Source organism: Gopherus evgoodei, unplaced genomic scaffold (assembly GCF_007399415.2).
Source record: "Gopherus evgoodei ecotype Sinaloan lineage unplaced genomic scaffold, rGopEvg1_v1.p scaffold_32_arrow_ctg1, whole genome shotgun sequence".
NCBI classification, from domain to species: domain Eukaryota; kingdom Metazoa; phylum Chordata; order Testudines; family Testudinidae; genus Gopherus; species Gopherus evgoodei.
Window position 1 is genome coordinate 5127084 of NW_022059994.1, and position 24484 is coordinate 5151567.

Here is a 24484-nt window from a genome sequence, read left to right on the forward strand (position 1 = left end):
GGTGTAAGTCCTTGTAACTTCACTGGCGTTCACTGATATTTAAACAGATAAAAACAAAAAGACCCCAAACAAATGCAAAATGCAACTATTCATCTGAACAGAAAAATAACCTTGCCCTAAGTAGAGTTTCTGTACCCCAACAAGGGAAAAGACCCCATTAAGTACACCAGGGAGCTTGTTGTTCCCATCACTGTTTCCCTGCTGAGGGTGTTGTGATATTACAGGGATGGGCAGCTGTAAAACCCCAAGACAGAGATTTATTAGGAAAGGTTCAAGGAAATCTTTAGCTGTTACCAGTCAAAAACAAAGATCTTGGAGTCATTGTGGATAGTTCTCTGAAAACATCCACTCAATGTGTAGGGGCAGTCAAAAAAGTGAACAGAATGCTGGGAATAATTAAAAAAGGGATAGATAATAGGCCAGAAAATACCATGTTGCCTCTATATAAATCCATGGTGCGCCCACATCTTGAATACTGTGTGCAGATGTGGTTGCCCCGTCTCAAAAAAGATACATTGGAATTGGAAAAGGTTCAGAAAAGGGCAACAAAAATGATTAGGGATATTGAACGGCGTCTGTGTGAGGAGAGATTAATAAGATTGGGACTTTTCAGCTTGGAAAAGAGACGACTAAGGGGAGATATGATTGAGGTCTGTAAAATCATGACTGGTGTAGAGAAAGTAAATAAGGAAGTGTTGTTTACTGCTTGTCATAACACAATAACTAGGGGGTCACGAAATGAAATCAATAAGCTGCAGGTTTAAAACAAATAAAAGGAACTATTTATTCACACAATGCATAATCAACCCGTGGACCTCCTTGCCAGAGGATGTTGTGAAGGCTAAGATCATAACAGGGATCAAAAAGATTTAGATACATTCATGGGGGACAGATCCATCAATGGCTATTAGCCAGGATGGGCTGGGATGGTGTCCCTGGCCTCTGTTTGCCAGAGCTGGGAATGAGTGACGGGATGTATCCCTTGATGATTCCTTGTTCTGTTCATTCCCTCTGGGGCAGCTGGCACTGGGCACTGTCAGAAGACAGGGTACTGGGCTAGATGGACCTTTGGTCTGACCCAGTAGGGCCATTCTTATGTTCTTTGTTCTTATGAAACCAGACGCAGAAAGGTTCTAAAACTGTGGAACTAGGTAAATAGCCTGTCCTAATGCATTTAACAAATGTATAATACAACCACAGGGAACAAATAAAAAGGATGCTTAGAAGGCATTGCGAGTCTGGGAATGTATATCTTCCTGGAGGAACTGGGCATGCCCAAATTTTAATGCAGGCGCTGCCTCCTACTCCCAGTATGGCCTGACACAACATAAACTTGCCGTACCTCACTTTTCTGATCTGTAAAATGGGGATGGTGGTAATGACCTAGCCCACTGCTATGTTGTGAAGACTTCGTTAGTGGGCCAGATTTGTGAGAGGTATGTGCTAAGTCTGATCATTGCTGAGTTTGTTTAACCCATCACCACCACATAAAGTAGCTCTATCTGGGCCTGTCAGTATTGCCAAGCTTCATGATAACATCAGAAGTCTTATGATATTTAGTGTTTTTCTTACAGCTACAGCTCCTGGTGTCAAGTGAAGACAGAATCTTGGCTTTCATTTTAAAAGAAAAAGTCAATCTCTAGCCCTCTGTGACTGCTAAATGCTCAAAAACCAGAAGGCAAAGAAAGAACTCACCATGTATTATTATTAATCTCATGATTTCTGGAGGCCTGCCTCAGCATTTTTGAATCCTTGGGGCTGGCAATGCTGAATAAAAGTGATGTGTTTAAAATTTGACAACTAACATGTCTTAACATGCTAATGCAGACAGGGCAAGTTGCATTTTAACAAGTGTTAGCTGGGGGTAGCCTGTGGTTCACCTTGACCAGCTAACCCATGTTGAAATACAATGCAACCTATCTACACTAGAGTTTTAAACGTTAGCTTTCGCACTTTTAAAACACCCCTTTTATCCTAGCGTGTGGACAGGCCCACTGAAATACTGGTTAAAACCCCCCAGTACAGGTGGGTGGCTTATTTCCTGAATTGACTGACTGACTTATAAAAAACCTACTGCTAAGTGTGAAGTGAAGAAAGCGCATGAGCTGTGGTAACCACAAAAGTGACATAAAAGATTGTTAAAGGAAACAAGGAAAGCAGTGAGTTCCTTGCCCTTCCTGCTCTTTCAAGCAAAGATAAAAATAGAGAAGATCTTTGCAGAGTAAGATCACACTCAGTCATGGACTCCATTTCAGGTTTTGGTAAGTGGGGACAACTTTAACCGTGATTGCAGGGACTGCTTAGGCAACTGAAAACTCCAGGGTATTTTTGCAGACAATAACTTAGGAATTGTGTGTCTGCCTGTCTCTCTCTCTTTCATATCTCTAATACTAACACATTCTAATATCTTGTGTCATGTCGCTGAAGGGACACTGGTTAGGTTTAAAATTTTAAAGTATATTCTTACTCTTGAATACAACGATTGTAGAAAAATCTAGCTTTACTTTCTATCATTTAGGCCACTTACTTTTTGCAGTTCACCAAGCTTGGACTAGATCACTTAACTTTTGAAAACATCCTACTAGGGTAAGGCCTCGTGAGTTTATACCTCCACCTGCCTGGGGTGTTACCCTACTACATATAATAGACCAGAAATTGACTTTAAACAGGAAGGAAACTGACACTTTCAAGTTACTTTCCCAGTATTGTCAACTCCAGATGTTTAAAAATCATGAATCAGGCTCACAAAAAATCATCAGATTGGCTTAAAAATCATATTATGTAAATAATAGATTTGGGGTTATTTTTATTTGCCTTCTGCTTTTTGAGCATTTAGGGCGCACTGGGGTCACATTGTGAAGCTTTCTCCACAGCTACAAGGAGCGGAAACTTACTTTTTCTTTAAGAATGAAGGCTGAAATCATCACATCTCCATTTGACTCCAGGAGCTGGGGCCTTAAGGAAAACAATAATTATCGTGAGACTCATGACAAAATCATGAGAGTTGAAAACACTGCTTTCACTTCTGTTTAAAGACTAGTTACCTTCCTGAAGGCTCTTAAGAAAAACACTACGGTGATTGAAAAGAATCCTGTGGCACCTTATAGACTAACAGACGTTTTGGAGCATGAGCTTTCGTGGGTGAATACCCACTTCCTCAGATGCATGGTGAATACCCACTTCCTCAGACATGCATCTGAGGAAGTGGGTATTCACTCACGAAAGCTCATGCTCCAAAACGTCTGTTAGTCTATAAGGTGCCACAGGATTCTTTGCTGCTTTTACAGATCCAGACTAACACGGCTACCCTCTGATATATGGTGATTGAGTTGCAGTTCTCACAGGAGAATGCTTAAAACCAAGCATCAAGAAAATTCCACATTTTAAAGCTGAGGAAAAATGGAATCTTCTGAGGTCTATCAGGGCCACTGCTGGCAGGAAAGAAAAATAAAAAGGCCCAGGAGCTTAAGAGGAAGAACTGTCCAGAAAGAAAGTTGGAGGGTCAAATCTTCCAGTGCTTAATCAGATAAAACTTCTATTTCCATCAGCACCTCCGCTCTTAGCTATTAATGTGTTCAATAATTATGCGCTTCATACTTAAATATCTTCAGCCACCTTATCCAGACCTACACATTTTATACGCCTTGGCTCAGGGACTGTATTTTCTGGCATATTCTGAACAGTGCTGAGCATACAGATGGTGTCTGTGAATGGGAACGGCCATACTGGGTCGGCTAGGCATCCTGTGGGGTTTGCAAAGCACCTAGCCTTCCAGGCGCTTTTGAAAATCCTACTAGGCACCCCTGCACTTAGGGTATGGCTACATTTGGAATTTCAAAGCGCTGCCCCGGCAGTGCTGCGAAGTGTGAGTGTAGTCAGAGCGGCAGCGCTGGGAGAGAGCTCTCCCAGCGCTGCATGTAAACCATATCCCTTACGGGTGTAGCGTGCAGCGCTGGGAGCCGTGCTCCCAGCGCTGCTGCCCTGATTACACTGACGCTTTACAGCGCTGTATCTTGCAGCGCTCAGGGGGGTGTTTTTTCACACCCCAGTTGCAGCGCAGTAAAGTGTGAGTGTAGCCAAGGCCTTAGCCAGTTCCTGAAGCCCTTACTCAGTTTTCATCTAGACAGTGCTCAGGTCGAACTCCCAGCAGGGCCTTGTCTACAACTAGCTTCTCTTTATTAAGCTAAATTGAGCAACAGAATTAAACTAACTTGATATAAGGCAGTTGTAAACTGCTTTAAGAACGTCCACCCAGGATTTGCACCAGTTTAACTACATCAATTGTGGTTAAGCTGGTGTGTGTAGCCTAGGTTTGATTCTGATTGTCTGTTGGCTTCAGTGCAATTTACTCCTTGTATGCCCAGGGTGAGCAAGAGGAGAATCAGACCCAGGGAGGGGCTCCAGTGCGGTTGCTCCCAATTCAGACTGAGAGCGAATGAGAAAAGAATTCGGCCCAGTGACTCTAATGAGAGGAGTACTTATGGCACCTTAGAGATTAACAAGTTTATTTGAGCATAAGCTTTTGTGGGCTACAGCCCATTTCATCGGATGCATAGAATGGAACACACAGAAGGAAGATATTTATACATACAGAGAACATGAAAAGGTGGAAGTACCCATACCAATTGTAAGAGTCCAATCAACTGAGATGAGCTATCATCAGCAGGAGGAAAAAAAACTTTTGAAGCGATAATCGAGATGACCCATAGAAGGTGTGATATGGGGCAATAGATTCAATTAGTGTAATGACCCAATCACTCCCAGTCTCTGTTTAAACCTAAGTTAATTGTATCTAATTTGCATATTAATTCAAGTTCAGCAGTCTCTCTTTGGAGTTTGGTTTTGACTTTTTTTGTTGCAAAATTGCCACCTTCAGGACTGTCACTGAGTGGTTAGAGAGGTTGAAGTGTTCTCCCACAGGTTTTTGAATGTTATGATTCCTGATGTCAGATTTGTATCCATTTATTCTTTTGCATAGAGATTGTCCGGTTTGGCCAATGTACATGTCAGAGGGGCAGTGCTGGCACATGATGGCATATATCACGTTGGTAGATGTGCAGGTGAATGAGCCCCTGATGGCGTGGCTGATGATGTGATTAGGTCCTATTATGGTGTCACTTGAATAGATATGTGGACAGAATTGGCATCGGGCTTTGTTGCACGGGTAGGTTCCTAGGTTAGTGTTTATGTTGTATGGTGTGGGATTGCTGGTGAGTATTTGCTTCAGGTTCTGGGGGGCTGTCTGTAGGCGAGGACAGGTCTGTCTCCCAAGGTCTGTGTGAGAGAAGGATCATCTTTCACGGCAGGTTGTCGATCTTTGATGATGTGCTGGAGAGGTTTTAGTTGGGGGCTGAAGGTAATGGCTACTGGCGTTCTGTTATTTTCTTGGTTGGGTCTGTAGTAGGTGACTTCTGGGTACTCTTCTGGCTCTGCCAATGTGTTTCTTCACTTCACCAGGTGGGTATTGTAGTTCTAAGAATGCTTGATAAAGATGTTGTAGGTGTTTGTCTCTGTCTGAGGGATTGGAGCAAATTCGGTTCTATCTTAGAGCTTGGCTGTAGAAAATGGATCGTGTGGTATGTCCTGGATGGAAGCTGGAGGCATGTAGATAAGTATAGCGGTCAGTGGGTTTCCGGTATAGGGTGGTATTTATGTGACCATCGCTTATTAGCACTGTAGTGTCTAGGAAATGGACCACTTATGTGGATTGGTCTAGGCTGAGGTTGATGAGAGGATAGCCCTGTGTGAGGACTTGGTAAAAAGAGTATCGGGGCTCCCAGACTTCAGTGATCTCGCTGGAGTGGGACTCTCCGCAGAACTGAGGGGCTGGGAGGGGAAAACTTCTGAGCCTGCCGAGGGATGGGGCAGGTCCCAGAATTATACTCTGATCCTTCATGTTAAAAAAAGGAAGAAAGGAAGGCTGTGCTGTTTTCTAGCATGGTCCAGCACTGCTGGAGCCTTTAGAATAAGATTCAGTGTTTGGGACTAGAACTGTAGACTATAGTGGATGTTTTCTCACTGGGAGAGGGATGCATCAGGGGGTGTGGGAAAAATCTCATCCCTCACAGTGGAGTCTCCTGATTCTGTGTTCTTTTCCACCCTAGTATTGTTCCAGATTGTAACTTCTGGTGCCCATAGTGTTTGGGGTGACTCCTTTGGTGCTCTCTTGCCCAGCTTGTCTGGACCATTTTTTATTCCCCACTGTAGCTGGTCTGCCTTGTTTTCTGAAGTCTTACTGCATCCCAAAGAGGAATCACTGAAATATTGGAGCATGTACATCAGGCTCCATTTCAGGAACAGTTCAAACAGGGCCGGCTTTAGGCCTATTCCACCAATTCCCCCAAATCGGGCCCTATGCCTAAGAGGGCCCCGCACCCAGTGAGAATCCCTTCCCTGGCTAGAGGCGCCTTTTTAATTTTTACTCACCCTGTGGCGCTCTAGGTCTTTGGCGGCACTTCGGCGGCTGGTCCTTCACTCGCTCCAGGTCTTCGGCAGCACTTCGGCGGCCAGTCCTTCAGTGCCGCCGAAGACCCAGAGTGAGTGAAGGACCCACCGCCGAAGTGGCGCCGAAGACTCGGAGAACCGCCCAGTGAGTACAAGCCCCAAGCGTTTTTTTACGTGGTTGTTTTTTTTTTTTTAAGTCATCCTTGCTGGGGCCCCGTCAAAACTGTTCGAATTGGGCCTCGCACTTCCTAAAGCCGACCCTGAGTACAAATGGGTTCTTCCCGTATGTTTAACAAAAAACAAACAAACCCACAACAAAACTAATCAATAAGACCTCACAGTAATGACCGTGAACACAGAAGTACTGTTGTTCAGGTTATGTACCATTAATGTTGAGTATTGTTGTACTTCCTTATGTTTCCACCAGGACCTGTAGATGTCTGTATTAAATATCAGTTCTATTTCATAGCCAGCCTGGTAAGTTTCCATTGTTGCATTTTGATGATTTTGTGATGGACTCACTGTGAGGCTCTTGTGTTGGACATGTAGAATATCCTGAATTAATATCTAACTTATGTCACTAATCACTGAGCTGATTCCCCACCCTCCCCTATAGACATGGAGAAGGAGCCATTCAACTGAAATAATACAGCTTTTGTAGACTAAACTGAAAGAATTTCCCTCTGTGCTAACTTTAACCCCATTCTTCGCTCTTTGGACTGGAAATTGACCCAATAATTGAAATAAAAAAACTTAGCAGAGAATCTGACAAATTACTCCCAAAGGTGGGAGTGACTAAATCTATTAGGATGTAAAATCTTTACATGGGGGAGGGAAAAATGGTCATGTAGATAATTTAGGGTTCCATTGAAATCGATGGGAGAGTTATCATTGACCTCAGCGGCAGGCCCCGAATAGATTACACGTTCAGGACTCCGATCCAAAGCCCACTGAAATCAGCAGCGATATTTTCATTGGCTTCAATGGGCTTTGGAAGAGACTCTTCTATAGCACCTTAAAGAAAGAAGGGTTTCCAAAGCACTAAAACCTGGGTGGTGTCCTTGGATGCCCAGCCTGAGAGCCCTTAAAGAAGCCTGACTTTCAGAGGGTGGGCACTCAGCACTTTTTGAAAACAAAGCCCCTTTCAGATGTCTCAAACTGGGACCCCAAAATCACTTGCCAAGATTTTTTTTTCTTCTTCTTTTTTTTTTTATTAAGTGATCACCACTCACAAACTAGACGCCTGCACCTGGGCCCATTGAAAGGTTAGTCGACTGAAAGGAAGCAGGAGTGGGCCATGTTGGTAATAAAGAAAGCATTTCAAGCACCACTGAGATGCAGCCAGCTTTGGGGCTATACATGGTGGTGGTGTTTAACAGTGCATTGCAACAGAGTGCTTTTTGTACTAGCAAAAGAGAGGCATAAAAAAGAAAAGAATTGATCACAAGACCGCACCCAAAGGGAATGACAAATACCCAAATAAGACTTGTTTTGGAACAGAGCCCATTTCAGCTCTGAGTAATGGGGAAGCCTCTTCGCCTGGTGGTATTTTTGTAAGTTTGTGCATGAATTGAACAACAGAAAGAAAAATATGCTGGTGCTAAAAGCACACTCTGCCTCACCTCATGCAAAATAAAATCTCTAGAGAAACTGAGTCACTGGGGTTTAAAAGCTGGCGGAATGACACCAGGGCTAGAAAGCAGAAAATCCAAATAGTGCTGGCAAGGGCTTTTTCTGTAGCTCTGGGTGCTTTTCTGTCTCTAGCATTTGGTATTTATTTCCCTCCCTTTTCATGATGGTGCCCTCACAAAACACACACTGCGTCACAGTTCCTGACAAACTGGTTTGCTCAGCGTTCCCGAGCTAGAGAAGGTGAAAGCTGACATAAAGCTCTTTACTGTCTCAAAAGAAGTTCTGTGTTTCATACTGTGGATCCTAAAGTGATGAGACTAAATCAGAAGAGTTTTGGGTTAGCGCTAAGGGTTTAAGGGCTATAGTCCTAAGGGGGGGTTATTTTTTAACGTCTGTAGATGATCCTGGATCTCTAGACTTAGGCCCTGGGGAATTCCCAGTCTCTCCCCAAGGCCTCTGAGAGGCAGGGTGTAGTTGTTAAGTGTGATCCTTTTAGTGCAGATACTTCCTACCCCCACCTGCAGACAAGAGGGGATGGTGAGGGCACAGGTTAATTTATAACCCTGAGCAAATGTATTAGCCTAGCATCAGCAACTGACAAACTGGTTCTTGTGCAGTGCGAAGCAGGAAGCCTGGGCTTGGGCAGTGAGCAGGTGTGCACTGTATCGCACTCAACTGGGAACTATTGCTGAGGGACGGGGAGTTGAAATCCCTGCACCAGGGGAGGATCTTCGTGAGCCACCCCTCCCCAGCCTCCCGAGCCTCTCTGCACTAGTTAGCATCTGCAGAAGCTGTGCACTGATTCCCCAAACCAGGGATACAGGGTGTAATTGCAGCTGCATCCCGGCACTGTGAACTTTCACCCTAGCTTTCATAGGCTGGTGTGGGATTCACACTGAACTCTGGGGCCAAGCAAAATTGTATCTCAGCCCTGCAGTGTTTCTTATGAATCCAGCTATGCCCCGGCGGTGATGAAGAAACATATGGGGGGTGGGGGCAGCAGTGAGGGAAGAGTGGCTCTTGCTGCTCCCTGGAGGCTGTGTGCCAGATTCTCATCCTGGTTACCAAGATAACTCTGAGGTAACTTCAGTGCCCCAGAACTGGTGTAAATGAGAGCAGGATCTGGCCCTGTGCGTCTAACTCTGCTACTCTGGGCCTTTTATTTACTCAGGAGATTCACCCTTTCTTCATCAGCACTGAGCATTCTTCAGACGCCTGAATTATCCTCCACTCCTAAACCGCAATGGGATTCTTTCCTGTCACCTTCAAAGACCTAAAAAATAGCCCAGTCGTTCATCCTAATGCCAGCATTCCCTGCCTTCCCCAGCTCCCTGAAAACACCCCCATGCGGCAAGTTGGAAGCAGGGTTGATATAACCCTATCCACCTCACCTCTTTCTGTCCCAAACAAGCCTCCTCTACAAACACTGAGAAGCCACGTGATCCAGCTTGCACCAGATTCCTTAGCTTTCTGGAGTGCTATTCATGCACCAGTTTTCTGTGGGGCTATTTATGCAACTGAATATTGTTTTCCCTCTGTCTTGTGACTGGTTGGACCTTAGTCACGTAGCCTCACCAGAGCACAATAGCACAGCACTCAGAGAAATACCTCACCCTGAATGTTGTGACATCATACACGGTTCCCTGCCAAGTGTTGAGGCAGCAGGAGCTGCTTACTCAACGTCCTGGGAACGAGCCCTTCAATGTTTCTGAGCAGGATTTGGGAATAACCAAAGAGGAGACCGTCTGGGACAATGCGCTAGGCCCAATGCACTGTGGGCCAGTGCTGAGCGGATAACTGTGCGGTACATACAGGTTTAGTGACATTTCTAGCTAGGTACCTCCTGACTCTGCATCTCAGCGCTGAATGCTTCGATTCAGGGAGCCCCCAGTAATCAGGGACAGGAGAACAGCTGAGGAATCACCATTGGCTTTCTGCTCCTCCTCCCCCATCCCAAGAACATTGGCACCAACCAAGAAAATCCTACCTGCTTGAAGCCCCCGCTGCCCTGTCAGGGCTTCCGCTGAGGGAGCAGAGCAGCAAGCCGGTGGAGGGAGGGCAGCACACCCCTGGCCTCTGCCTTTAGCTCCCCACATCTTTGGCATGGCAGCGAGTGCACTAGACTAGTCCGTCTCTGATATTTCTGTGCCCATGTCTGTGTGCCAGGCTTGTGGTGCAACTCGACATTGTTCAGCCATAGCATTTCTTAGGGCTGTGTGAAACGTGGAAAGAAAATGCGTGGGACTTTGTCTATCGACATCTGTTGCAGGGTATCGAGGGAAGAATCATTCAGATTTATAGGGCCCGATCCAAAGGGTTCGTAGTGCTGTTTGACACCCACTTTGCTCAGACAGAAATGACCACACAAGTGGCAGGGCAATGGGGAACTAAGCCCAGTGTTTCTTCTTGCTCCTGACTGACTACACCCCCCATCTCTTCTTTCCTCCCAGTTCTGTTTTTTCTCCATTTCCCTCCTACCAAGTTTACCTTGCTCTCCTTCTTCACACTCCCCTCTGCTCTTCCTCTTCCAAATCCCCAGTGCTCCTTCCTTCCCTGATCATAAATACACCTCCTCTCTCCTCCCTTCCCAGCATGAATTTTCCCAGGTCTCCTTTGTCTGCCAGGCCCCAGAATTTTTGGATGGCTTTAATGTCTAGCCACTGGTTCTTGTCATGCATTTCTCTGCTAGGTTAAAGACATTGGCGGTGGGTATCATAGGCTGAGGGAGACTGTGCCTCCCCAAACAGCCAGGTGTGGCCCTGCCCATGCCCCCCACCCCTCATGCTCCCCCTCCTGCTTCCCGCTCTGCGGTTTCCCCTGTGCGGTGGCCCTGGGTTGGCCTGGGGCCATGCTGTGCCGCCCGCTCTCCCCACGGTTCAGGGGCTGGGGCAGTTAGCCTGAGGCAAGGGCCGGCAGCCATGGTGGGGTGCTTTGGCGGATGCAGAAGGGGCAGGGCCTCATTTGGAAGGGGCAGGGCTAGTCTCCCCCAGCTGGCAATTCACACGCTGCCCCTGGTTAAAGAGCCCTTTAGTACCTTTTTATTTCCCCCGGTGAAGGTGCTGTGTAATCGAGTCACCATTCGATCTTCTGTTTGTCACGCTAAAGAGGTTGAGCTCTTCTGCATTTTCTCCAGCCTCTGTATCATTTTGATGACTCTTCTCTGCACCTGCTCCAATTTTTCAGCATCCGTTTTAGAAGGTGTACACCGGAACTGCATGCAGTATTCCAATCCTGATTGCACCAGTGCCGGAAACAGAGGTAAAATCACCTGACTTCTCCCCTATTTATATAGCCAAGGATCGTATTAGCCCCTTTTGCCACAACATCACACAGGGAGCTCACGTTCAGTTGCTTGTCCATTGTGATGGCCCCTAAATCTTGTTCCGAATCAGTACTTTCTAGGATACAGTCCCCCCGTTCTGCATTCCTTGTTCCGAGGGGCCCATTGTTTAATGATGTTTTCAAATGTAATCATGTTTTCTTATTTTGCCACCTGCCCCGTGGAACACCCTGAGCCCCCACCCCCACCTTTTCTTAGACTCCTGGCCATGCTGCAGTTTGAGCCCAGGGCCTAGTCCGGCTCAGAGGAGCCCAGCAGTCAGGAACTGCGGGGAGCCAGGGATGTACATTGTACCATCGGCTCTGGGTCAGTCCTCTGCTCTAAGCACTTTCTGGCACTCAGCCGGTCCGCCCTCCCCCTGCGTGCTGGGCCCCTGAGCCTGGCTAACACTCAGGACTGAATTCTAATGGAGACAAGTTACTGTCTCCACCTATGCTATTATTGTGTGTGTATTGTGGTAGCGCCCAGATATCCTAACTGAGAGCAGGGCTGCATCATGTGAAACACCCATCAAAAGCCAACAGTCTAAATAGACCAGACAGAAAGTATTAGGTAGGGAAACCGTGGCACGGAGCAGTGATGTGCCCAAGGTCACCTGACGCACCAGTGGCAGAGCTGGGGATAGCACCTGGGTCTCCTGACGCTTAGCCCAGTGCTCTATCCACTAGACAACAATGCCTGTGATCTGGTTGTGTTTCGCATCCACTTTGGTGTAAATGACTACACCAGGGCAGGCCAAAGGTGAACCAGGCCCAGAGATGCTGGACATAGGCCAGTTTCGTATCTCAGCAAAGGGTTCCATGCCCCCAATGCCAAGGGGGGAGGGGAATCTGAATTAACTGCCAGCATAGATGGGACGATCCCCTTTTCAGCTCTGTTATAAAGAGCGTTTCATGGGTCCATTTTCCAGTGTCAGATTGTGCCAGGCACAGGGGCCCTGCATGGAGGGACAAGGACGGACCCAACGTGCCTTTTTAAAGGTGACTTGTAAAGCTTGTGCACTTTTTGTTTTGTTATATCTCTTTGGGTTTGTTTGTTTGTTTTTGCCTTGAGTGCCTGGAATGATTTTCCTTGATTTTGCTGGGGGGCTTGTTGGGGTCATTGAGGATGTACTGTAACTCTGTTGTATGCATATTGTGACTTGGCAAACACCCAAAAATATGTATTTAAATTAAACATCCATTGATTAAACAGAAGAAAGAACAAGAAATTAAAACAGGCCTTTATACTGAAATTGGGTGAGTGATTATGCAAAACAGTCAAAACTTTTAAAACTTTTCTTCCTTTGGGGGCAAAGTAGTAGTCTCTTATATTAGAACAGTCTTTGGTGAAAACGGTAATTTTCCTTTTGGCTCCGATATGTGGAGGGTATTTATGTATCCTATTTGTAACAAGCAGAGACTGGTTAATTAAGAATGGATGTTTGTGGCTGCCTGGCAAGTCAGCCACAACACCTGCTGCTTAGATCGTGGTTTACGATTTGGTCAAGAATGCTATTTACTTGGGGTGCTGTGCAGGGCCCTGCTGCTCCTGCCTATCGGCCACCATCCCTCGTCTAACCAATGTCAAGTAGATTTATGGGTCCCTTCTGGCCTTAAAGTCTAGGAATCTGTGTTGACTACAAACATCTCAGCGAACTGACATCTGCATCCCTGTGTGTCTTGGTGATTTGGCCATGATCCCGGTGTGTTGCCCAAAAACATCTTTAATTGTTTCTACATTGGCAGCTGGCATCTGTTGGCAGTCTCTTTCTCAGTATCCCCCATGGTTTACACAGCAGGCTTTGTCTAACTGAATCCCATGAATGTTTAGATTTAAGATATCCAGAGTTGCTGGAAGTCTGGCCCCTGCATAATAAGGCCATGGCTACACTGGCACTTTACAGCGCTGCAACTTTCGCGCTCAGGGGTGTGAAAAAACACCCCCCTGAGCGCTGCAAGATCCAGCGCTGTAAAGCCCCAGTGTAATCAGTGCTGCAGCGCTGGGAGCGCGGCTCCCAGTGCTGCAAGCTACACCCATAAGGGATGTGGTTTACGTGCAGCGCTGGGAGAGCTCTCTCCCAGCGCTGGCGCTCCGACCACACTCACACTTCAAAGCACTGCTGCGGCAGTGCTTTGACATTTCAAGTGTAGCCATACCCTAAAACTGGCTGGGTGACTCCATGGGTCTCTGCTGTGATATGATGTGTTAGGTTTTCTCCACACTAGAAAATTGTAGCGTGTTAACTACTGTGTGGTCCCCATAGCCCTTGAACTGGAAGATCGTCAGTGATCGTTTAGGTGGTACACACACAGGAGCAGAGTTGAGGATATTTGAGGGACCTTTTCTCTGCATTCCAAAACTTTTTCCAGCTTAAAAAAAAAATAGTTTTATCAGAACCTCAAATGTCCTGTTTTTCCACTGTGTTTCCAGGCTGTCAGTATTCGGTCACTGATTTGTGTATACATCAGTCTTGCCCTTACATAAAGCTCAAGGGACATGCACATCATTTTAATAACACACCACAGCCACTGTGCAGTTGTTATCCTGCACAGGATCTTTTCAGGGGAGATAAGGCAAAGCACCACATTTATTGGTAATACATGTATCAATCAACACTGTGTCATATGCATATGATTATATATACCACTTATGCGTGTGCGCACACACACACACACACATACACACTGTCTTGATGTTGTTACCATCTAGTTGCTTCCCTTAACTGCACTGGCCAGGTGAGTTAGATAGGGGAGGGGTGGAGCCAGGCTTCTGCTGATCCATATCGATGCTTGGATGTTGACAAGACGAGACCCGGGGTCCTGTGCAAGACACCTCATATTTATAGCAGCTTCCCTCTCATGAAAATCTGTACCAGATTCGAAATCTGAATCTGTGTTCATTAGTCCTTTGTGCTGCTTCCCTCTGGGTGTTGTCCCAATGCTGTTCAAAGAGGGTGTTTCCAAAAGAAGGTGCTTGCTTCCAACCCTCAAGGCTGTCAATATGTCTGCTCTTCTAGTTTTATCGTTCTTGGGTCTGGCTTCCAATCCCCTCTCCAACTGCCGCAGCTGTCTGGAAGTGCTGCCTTCCAGGCCTTGCTCATTCTCACCTCTTTCATTCAACAGGACAATTGACTAAGGTGTGTGGAGGGGGGAATCTTATTCTACTCTTAGCAAAGAGACATCTTTCTTCTATCTTATTCTATCCTTAAGGCTATAACATTATACCAAGGTTCAATACAAAGTTTCTACATAACGATTTGATACAAAGTTCCCATATACCAAGGCTCATCAGTACAAGGTTTCTATATGAGGTTTTGATACAAAGTTTCATGAAAACAGAGGTCGCATGTGGGTAGACCCACTACGAGGTTATATGAAGAGGCACAATGTAAAGCTATATGAAAATTATCAGAGATTTATCTACCTGGTGTCACTGAGCGAGGGAGAGCACACCAGTCCATGTTTGGTAGCCTGCTGTACATAGCATGAGCTCACAGACAAGCTGTGTGGGGGCTCCAAGCACTAAGTTTTGTTTGGGGAGTCCCTACTAAACAGACATCCGTGCTAAGAAAAAAATGATTCTTGCTAGGGCTGTCAGGAAACAGGACGAGACTAGCCTGGCATGCAAGGGTTAGAGGTTTGTTGCGGGAAGAAAGCAAGATTTCCAAGCTATGCTCCTGTGGGATGGTCTAGAGGAGTATGAAGCCAGTCCCTCGGGGTCTTTGGCTGTAGCTCAGAGGTTCTCAAACTGTGGTCCGCGGGTGGTCTGCAGCCTCTAAGGGCTTGTCTACATCACAAAGTTGCAGGGCTGGTGAGGGGGTTACAGCGCTGCAACTTAGGAGGTGTACACATCTGCAGGGCATCACCAGCGCTGCAACTCCCTGTTTGCAGCACTGGCCGTACTCCCGTTTTGTCTCGGGTGTAGAGGATCCAGCGCTGGTGATCCAGTGCTGGTAATCAAGTGTAGACACTTACCAGTGCTTTTCTTGACCTCTGTGGAATAAGCAGGTATCCCAGCATACCTGAGGAAGCCTCTGGTAATCAAGCAGGTCTCCTTCCCCGGTTTGCTCTGGCGTTCCCCGAATCCCGAGCAAGCAGGTCTCCTTCCCTGCGGTTTGCAGGGGGGTTCGGGGAACGCGAGAGCAAACCGCGGCGAAGCTGGTCTCCTTCCCCGGTTTGCTCTCTCGTTCCCGGAACCCCCGTGCAAGCAGGTCTCCTTCCCTGCGGTTTGCAGGGGAGTTCGGGGAACGCGAGAGCAAACCGCGGCGAAGCTGGTCTCCTTCCCCGGTTTGCTCTCGCGTTCCCCGAACCCCCCTTGAAGCCGCCCAACAGCGCTGCAGTGTGGCCACATCTAACACCACTTGCAGCGCTGGTTGCTGTAAGTGTGGCCACTCTGCAGCGCTGGCCCTATACAGCTGTACTAATACAGCTATAAGAACCAGCGCTGCAAAACTGTAGATGTAGACATACCCTAAGTGTAAGAGTACTCTCATTGACTCTTAAGTAGCAAGCAGCACTGGGTTTGGTGGGGGTGCTGCTAGGTGTTTTATAGGATAAAGACCTTATTTGCAAGCTCTTTGAAGCACAGATCTGCCTGCAAAAAAAACAAAACACACACACACACACACACACACACACACACACACACACACACACACACAGAGAGAGAAAGCAGGAGAACTTTGCCTGTTTTTACAGGGCTCTGTTGCATTTGCACAGTGTGGGTCCTAAACACTCACTTAAAATCCCCCAAACCAACCACTTAATGTTTTACTTCTCTTTGTATTCTCAGTGTTGTCACTTGTTTGTGGTTTGCTTTTGCCATTTGTGTCTCATTATTACATATTTTTACTGTTCTATGTGTGTAAAGTATTAATGAAATGTAGAGTGAACATCTCAGAGAAATTGCATAAGCTTGAGTGAATGCCTTTTACTGTCCCTTCCAGTCTCAGAAAAGATTGTGTTGTTTTTTTTTTTTTGGAAGTATGGCAACTTTCAAGTCTGTGACTGTGTGTCCAGGGAGACTGAAGTGTTCTCCTACTGGTTTTTGTATGTTACCATTCCCAATGTCTGATTTGTGTCCATTTATTTTTTTGCTTAGAGATTGTCTGGCTTGGCCAATGTACATGGCAGAGGGGCATTGCCGGCACATGATGACATATATCACATTGGTAGATGTGCAGGTGAAGGAGTCCCTTATGGTGCAGCTGATGTGGTTAGGTCCTGTGCTATCACACCGTGGTGCAAAATGGATTCCCAGCGGTGTAAGGGTGAATTAAAGCACCTGTCCCCAGGGCACACAGCAAGATGAGCAGCCAGCGCCACTTGGAACAGAGAAGGGACAGTGCATCACACTCTTCCAGTCAGACACAGGCAGGGTGAGCGGCTGCAGCAGCAGGCGGCTTATGCTAAGGGCACTGAGACTGGTGCAGGGGCCCAAGGGAGAGAGGTGCAGTCCCCCAATGGCAGTCTCACAGGAGGAGATGATGCAGGTGTTGCTGCAGGAAGTGAGCAGCTCTGTGCAGGGCACACGGGCATATTTTCCGTGTCTCGGTCTCTCTCTCCCTCTGTACACCTCGCCTCCTGTCCAGCCTGTGGGGCAGCCCTGATGTTAACTTACTTGCTGGGAGAGTAATTAAATCTTTCCCCTTACATATTTTCAAACATCACTAGTAAGTGAAACAATGAATTCACACAACTGTGCGGCTGTTTTGGGTAAGGTTGATCACTAATTTGGTTCCTGAATCACTGAGGTCTGAGTATCACTGGTCTAGTCCCTGTCTGATACTAAAAGTGATACTGGGCTCCCTCTCACCTGCCCTTGAGTGGAAACTTTCCCCCCCTCATGAAAAATGTTAACAAATGGGCCGGGGGGAATGTTGCCCAATTTCTTGGGGTGGGTTTCATCCAAAAACTTTTGTTGCTTAAACCCAAGGAATTATTGGCTCTCGATTTATCAGAAATTCAGCAGATGGTGAAAACGTTTTTTAATCGGAAAAGCCCATTTTCCATTTAAAAATAACAACAGACTTTCAGCCAGCTCTACTTGAACACCACCAACAGCAGGATCTAAAAATCCTAAAAACAGACCAGGGAATGTGCATTTTCATCCTCTACATCTTGTTAAGCACCAGTGATATTATCCCATGGTTCTCAGTAATCTCAGTCAGTGTTTTGCAGGCTGCTGTTTATTCTTCATTTGTATTGGGGGTAACACCTGGAGGCCCCAATCATGCATTCAGTGTGTGTCACAGGGTGTCAGGTCCCAGGGAACAAAGTCCCAGCTGAAAACCCAGGGCAGTGCCTGGGATTATACAGGACCAGGGAGACTCTGGGGAGGGAGCGGTGCTTTGGAGCATTGGTTCCTGGGGGAAGGCTGAAGGTACAGAAGCAGCAAGCAGGGTTGGAGAGGACTGAAGGCAGAAAAGCAGCAGAGGGAGTTGCTTGCTGCTTCAGAGCCAAGAGCTGAAAACACCGGGCAGTAGAAGGACTCGCTGATGTCTTCACATTGGAGAGCTGAACTAAGGAGAATTGGGAGAGGGCTGGGGGAGTGAGGGACTTCCCGCTCTCCTAGTAAAGATGATCTCTCAGCAGAGAGTTGGGGATCAGGGGAGGAGTGGGGTTGCACTCCAGCTGGAAGCGCTGGGGTGACTCTCTGGATAGAAGAGGACTGACAGAGTCTGGGTGTGGCAGATGTGTGGTATGTAGGGCATCAAGGGATGAGATATCCTGGGATTTCAATGTCTGCTTGCACTGCAGCGATATATGGACTGTGTGTTGGGATTTAGGTTTTGGACTATTTGCACAAAGTTTTCCCGAGGAAGGGGTACTGTTGGGGCAAGAGGGCCTGTCCAAGAGTCCTTGGGTTACCTGAGAGTAGGAAATGAAGTAGGCCCGCTGATGGTGCCATGGCTTGCCACCAGAGTACACTCTAATTGGGGCAGCCCTTTGTACAGCACCTAGCACTCTTGGGCCTGTCAATCACATAATTAAAATGTTGCCCTGGTACACAGCAGGGAAAGAAACGTGAATGAAAAATCAGTTAGTGTAGGCAGGAAACTGGTCTCAACTTCCTCTTCTACAAGGAAGATGGACACGTGAGGAAGAACCTCATGTATAGATTCTTTGTCAAAAAACTACATTAAAATGGCATTCAGCTGAGCGCACACATCAGTAATTGAGGATAAACAACATTGCAGGGATGTAGTAATTATCTCAAAAGGAATTTATTAATCTAAGGAATTTACCATTATGGTTACACTTGAAAGGAATATAAATGTGTTAAGCTTTGGGTGTCCAAATTCTGCCTCATCAGATTCTTTGAACTTTTCCTGTGTTATTAGATCATTGCCATCTTGTGTACAGGCTACTGTTGAATATACATGTATTTTTAGGATTAATGCTCATTACTCCCCTCGCTATTTTAATAACAGATTCAACTTCCTCAGAAACCTTAACTCTGCTCTTTAGTGCTATAATGAGGACGGAAGAAGTGAAAACATTTAATGTCTCTAAGGCCACGTCCAGACTACCCACAGTATCGGCGGGTTAAAATCGATTGCTCGGGGATCGATATATCGCGTCTAATCTAGACGCGATATATCGATCCCCGAGCGCGCTTATATCGATTCCGGAACTCCATCAACCCCAATGGAGTTCCGGAATCAACAGGGAGAGCCGCGAACATCGATCCCGCGCGGTGTGGACGGGTGAGTAATCCGATCTTAGATATCTGACTTCAGCTACGTTATTCACGTAGCTGAAGTTGAGTATCTAAGATCGATTTCCCCCCCATAGTGTGGACCAGCCCTAAAATGGGATGGATAGAAATTGGTTTTTAAAAACAAAATCAAATGTTTAATGTAAATACAGGTTTTCTTTTAAAAATACACCTATCTAAAGTTAAATTTGACAAACTGAGTTAGAACCTAAACATACACCTCTACCCCAATACAACACTGTTCTAGGGAGCCAAAAAAACTTACCGCGTTATAGGTGAAACAGTGTTATATTGAACTTGCTTTGATCTGCCAGAGTGCGTAGCCCCGCCCCGCCCCTCAGAGCGCTGCTTTACTGCGTTATATCCAAATTCATGTTATATTGGGTTGCATTATATCGGGGTAGAGGTGTACTATAATTTCTTAATTAAAAAGAATTAAGTTGAACTTGTCTTCTGCAAAGTCTTAAATAAAGGCAAACCACTGAACTGGTGGAAGGCACTGGCTAAGCACCTGGAACCAGAGTTTGCTGAAATGATAAACCAGCTTTTAACAGCAGAAGCTTCTGTTGCAGAGAGAATATTTTCTTCATTTCAGTTTATTTAAATAATTCAGTTTGTTGACTAGTTCATTCCTAGTTGGATAAACAAGCTTTTCTGTGTTTTCTTTCTTCTTATCTATGACTAATAACTAGATGTAACAGGATGAGCGCTCCTAGTTCTGAAAAACTTGAAGGACACAGTGACCAGAAACAATCAGCTTAATTCATTAACTCTAGGCATATAAACGGGAGCGCTACTACTGGGGGATGGTGCCAGAAAAGGGGAGGGGCCAGTGGGGGCCACTGCCAGGGCTGGTCAATGAGGGCCCTTGGGTCCCCACGTGTTGCCCCTGACTATAGAGAATACTTTGTTTAACAAATCAGCTTTAGATAATGTTTCTTATATATCCAGCACATTTAAGGTAGCTTTTATTTAACTAATAAAAAAAATTAAAAAAATTGGGTGCATTTATAATTGAATTTGATTTTCCATCTAAACAGAGCTTGCCGCAAGTCATTGTTGTTGTCTAGTAAGTATGAAAAACATCACTCACCACTTTCTAACATAATACAAATATAAAAATTAAGAATCTGTACAAACATAAGCTATATAATTGCTTAAATAAATATGTCTAGATATTTACTGTATTCTCCTGGCTAGCAACTAAAACAACCCCCCCCCCACCATATTTAGTGTAAAGGCAAATCAGCATGGTTTAATGATTTCCAACCAGTGAGAACCAACCACTCTTTGGCACAGGTGGAAAGTGAGAAAACACAGAGATCTTCCTAGCTCAGGATTCCCTTACTGTCATTTATGATAAGGGGCTTTTAAATCACTCTGGCGATGTAGGTGTCTTAAACTTTCATAGTTTTATGCTTTAAAACTTCATGTTCCTGGGGGAATTGATCTAGAATGAGAACAGTTGAAAAACAGTAGAAATGTGAACAACATTAACATAATAGGCTGCTACATCTCTGCTGCAGAGAATGCGATCAATTAACCATCACAAGCAACTTTAACAATGTTACTTCAGGCAGGCAGGCAGCTAGTGCCTTGGTGAATGAATCAATTAACTCAGACAGAGCTGCTATTTGTGCCTGTAGCCTGCCTCTTGCATATAAAAGATGCCCCCTCCCTCCAACAGTACTCATTCAGACCTGTGTGCTTTCTCACTTTCTTCCTGTGCCAAAGAGAGGTTGGTTCTCACTGGTTGGAAATCATTAAACCATGCTGACTTGCCTTTACACTAAATTTGGTGGGGAGGTATGTTTTATTTGCTAGCCAGGATAATATAGTATATCTAGACATATTTATTTAAGCAATTATATAGCTTATGTTTGTACCGATTCTTAATTTTTATATTTGTATTATGTTAGAAAGTGGTGAGTGATGTTTTTCTTACTAGACAAAAATAATAACAGTACGCCCGGCTCCCCTCCCCTGGCTCTGAGGCTGATCCTCCAAACACACTGGAACAGATGCACTGCCTAGGCTCCCAGGGAAGAGGCTGATTATTTATTTGTTGTATTTTTCTGCACAGGGGGCACAGAAAAATGAATGGGCAGACCAAATGAATTGTGTGCACCTGCAGGGGCGCAGAATCCCCCCAGGAGTAACAGTGGCATGGTGTCACTGAAAACATCTGCTTGATTTGCAGCAGAAGTCAGGAAAAAGCTGTTAGGAACCATTAGGAAAGGGATGGAGAACGAGACAGAAAATATCATAATGCCTCTGTATAAATTTGTGGGATGCCCATATCTTGAATAGTGCATGAAGGTCTGGTTGCCCCAGCTCAAAAAAGATATCCTGGAATTGGAAAAGGTACAGAGAAGGGCAATGGAAATGATATGGGGCATGGAACAGCTTCCGTATGAGGTGAGATTAAAAAGACTGGGATATTCAGCTTGGAAAAGAGATGAGTAAGTTGAAGTCTGTAAAATCATGACTGGTGAGCAGAAAGTAAATAAGGAAGTGTCGTTTACTCCTCATAACACAAGAATTAGGGATCACTCAATGAAAACAATAGGCAGCAGGTTTAAAACAAACAAAAGGAAGTATTTTTTCCACACAACACCCAGTCAACCTGTGAAACTCATTGTCAGAGGATGTTGTGAAGGCCAAGACACTAACGGGGTTCAGAAAAGAACTAGATAAGTTCATGGAGGATGGGTCCATCGATGGCTATAAGCCAGGATGAGCAGGGTTGCAACACTGTGCTCTGAGTATCCGGGGTCTCTGTTTTTGCCAGAACCTGGGAGCGGATGACAGGGGGTGGCTCACTTGATGATTATCTGTTCTGTTCATTCCCTAGGAATCACAAAGTAGCTTGTGCATATGAGCCCGTTGCAGTAGACTTAGAGCTGCTCTGTTTGACCGGAGCAGGGCAAAATAGCCTTTCTAGATTCTTTCCCCTCACCCACCCTGTCTGTCCTCAAAATTCTCCCTGCTTCTGGTACCACCCTACCGGTAACCCTGTGTGCTCAGATACACCAGTTTCCCTTCCCTTGTGACCTACCTGTTGAGTAGATCTGGCTGAATGGGTGGCATCTGCAAAGACATTCAGGATTAATGGCTATTTTTCATAACAAACTTTGTCAGAAAGAATAGCCCCCTTTCAGAATGGCCTCCATATTGCATTGTTCTTGATGGGTCTGAAGCCACAGGATCCCACAGGAAAGCTGGTGGGTCCCTGCACTTTGAGGAAGTAAAGAGAGAGAGAGAGATGCCCTTCTCAAAATGGCCACCAAGCGAGGCCCGGTATGGCTTCTGTCCCATTGAGGAGAAGAGGAGAGGACACCATTTTGAAAGAGGGCAGCTCTGTCTGGCATTCTCTGTAACAGACCATTGTATCTGAATCTGTTCTGCTGAAGGAGAACCTTTCTTTTGTGAAGAATAGCTTGGTGGAGAGAGGGGAACTACCATTAATCCAAAACAATGCAGCCTCCGCACAAAAGTTCAGTGGGTTTTAATGCTATGGGAAGTGCTGTTACTGAGAGTGGGGTGTGACAATTGTAGATCTTGCGATTGCTCCTTGATGGTTTTCATTTTCACTGTCTACAAAACTGAAGACCATGGGCAATATCTTTGTGCATGAGGTTAGAGGGCCAGGGAAGAGAGGGGATGCATCGGGTGCCCATAATTATCACGGAGTCTTTATTTTTGCATAGCTCTCAGCATAACGTGTTTCTTAATGGGCAAAGGATCTTTTAAATAAGTTGCTTGAATATTGAGAGGTTAGACAAGGTTGGTGAGGTAATATCGTTGACTGGGCCAACTTCTGTTGGTGAAAGAAACAGGCTTTCCAGCCACACAGGGCATTCGTCTTCAGGTCTGGGAAAGGTTCTTCCGGCTAAGGTGGAATAGATTGTTTAGCATCAGTAATTAGCACATATTCTAAGGGACCATTCAAGGTAGAGTGGCCGGTTAACGCCTCTGCGGTCATAGGGGATTAGTGGGTTACTCACTGTTGTAAAAAGCCATAAATTCAGTGTCTCTGTTCAGTCCGTGATTTCTAGTGTCTAGCAGAGGAATGAATTTAAGCTCCCAGACTCGTCTTTTCAAGGTGTTATGCAGGGATCAGTCGGATTCAGACGCTCGCTGTGTGACAGGTGCTCCCCTACAGGCGATAGGGTGAGTTTATTTACTGGTTATTAAAAAAATCATGAAAGGCTCAAGGTGTGTCTGGGGTGGGGCGCTTCTTGGAACCTGCAAACAGTCTCACTGCTGGCGAATTGGCTCCTCTCCTTTGGGGCTCCCTTCTTGTCATGTTTAGATTTACTGCCCTTTCAGGGTGTTTTTCCTAAGTGCTCACGGGGATTGGCTGGAATGGGAAGTGCCACCTGCCACAGGAGAGTGAAGTGAAGGCGCGTGCTGGGGGTTGAGCAACCTGCCAGGCTCTGACTCTTGGCTTCGTGTTGCAGCTTGAATCTGTAGGAGAAGGGAGGGGAGCTGACTCAGAGCTTTTGCTAAAGAAACAGCCCTGAGCAGAGCCCTGAGATTCTCCACCCCTGGGTCTAGGGGATCCAATCCTGCTCTGCTCAGGTTCGGGGTCCTGCTGGGGCAGGGAGACGCAGTGCACGAAGTGAGGAATCTCTGGTACTCGGTGAGGATGGGGGATCCTGTGCTGATCAGGGTGGGGAGGGGGAGCATGGAGCAAGGGGGGGGAGCTTCAGCTAAACCCTGGAGAGTGGAGCAGGGGTCAGATGGGGGGATACTGGGGAGGGGGTTACACTGGTTGAGCTAGGACAGGTATGTTTCTCCACTGATCAAATGGGGGACTGTTGTTGGGTGGGGCTGCATGCTGACCAGATGGGGAGGGGATTGGAGGCTGTGCTGAGCAGTTTATTTGAACTGTGAAACACCCCCCCACCCCACCCCAGAATCTCAATTTGCTGCAGGCTAGGGTAGGAAACGGCCTGGAGGTGTCTGTATCCCATCCAGGGCAGTTCTCCTGGAATTGGCATGGGCCAAGCAGCCCATCCTGCTGCTCTAATTCAAGAGCATGGTTCAGCTCCGAGAAGTGCGGGGATGTTAGCAGCTCTCTAACATACCCCAGTTGAAAACAGGAGGTTAAACAGCAAGGGCTGAAGCTGCCTCCTCCCATAAGAGCTCAGCAGCTGGGGGACAAATTATAGACTGTGCAGCAGCTATTACAATATGACCTATTAAGCCAGGGGTCGGCAGCCTTTCAGAAGTGCTGTGCCGAGTCTTCATTTATTCACTCTGATTTAAGGTTTTGTGTGCCAGTCATACATTTTAACGTTTTTAGAAGGCCTCTTTCTATAAGTCTTGTGATAGACCCAGGCCCGCTGGGTACAACAGAGT

General features: G+C 46.1%; 1 long non-coding RNA gene across 2 annotated transcripts in view; it reads left to right on the forward strand.

Moving 5' to 3' along the window:
• Positions 1-24484, forward strand: part of LOC115640944 — a 35929-nt gene that overhangs the window by 2480 nt on the left and 8965 nt on the right. The gene's annotated exons all lie outside the window — the stretch shown is intronic.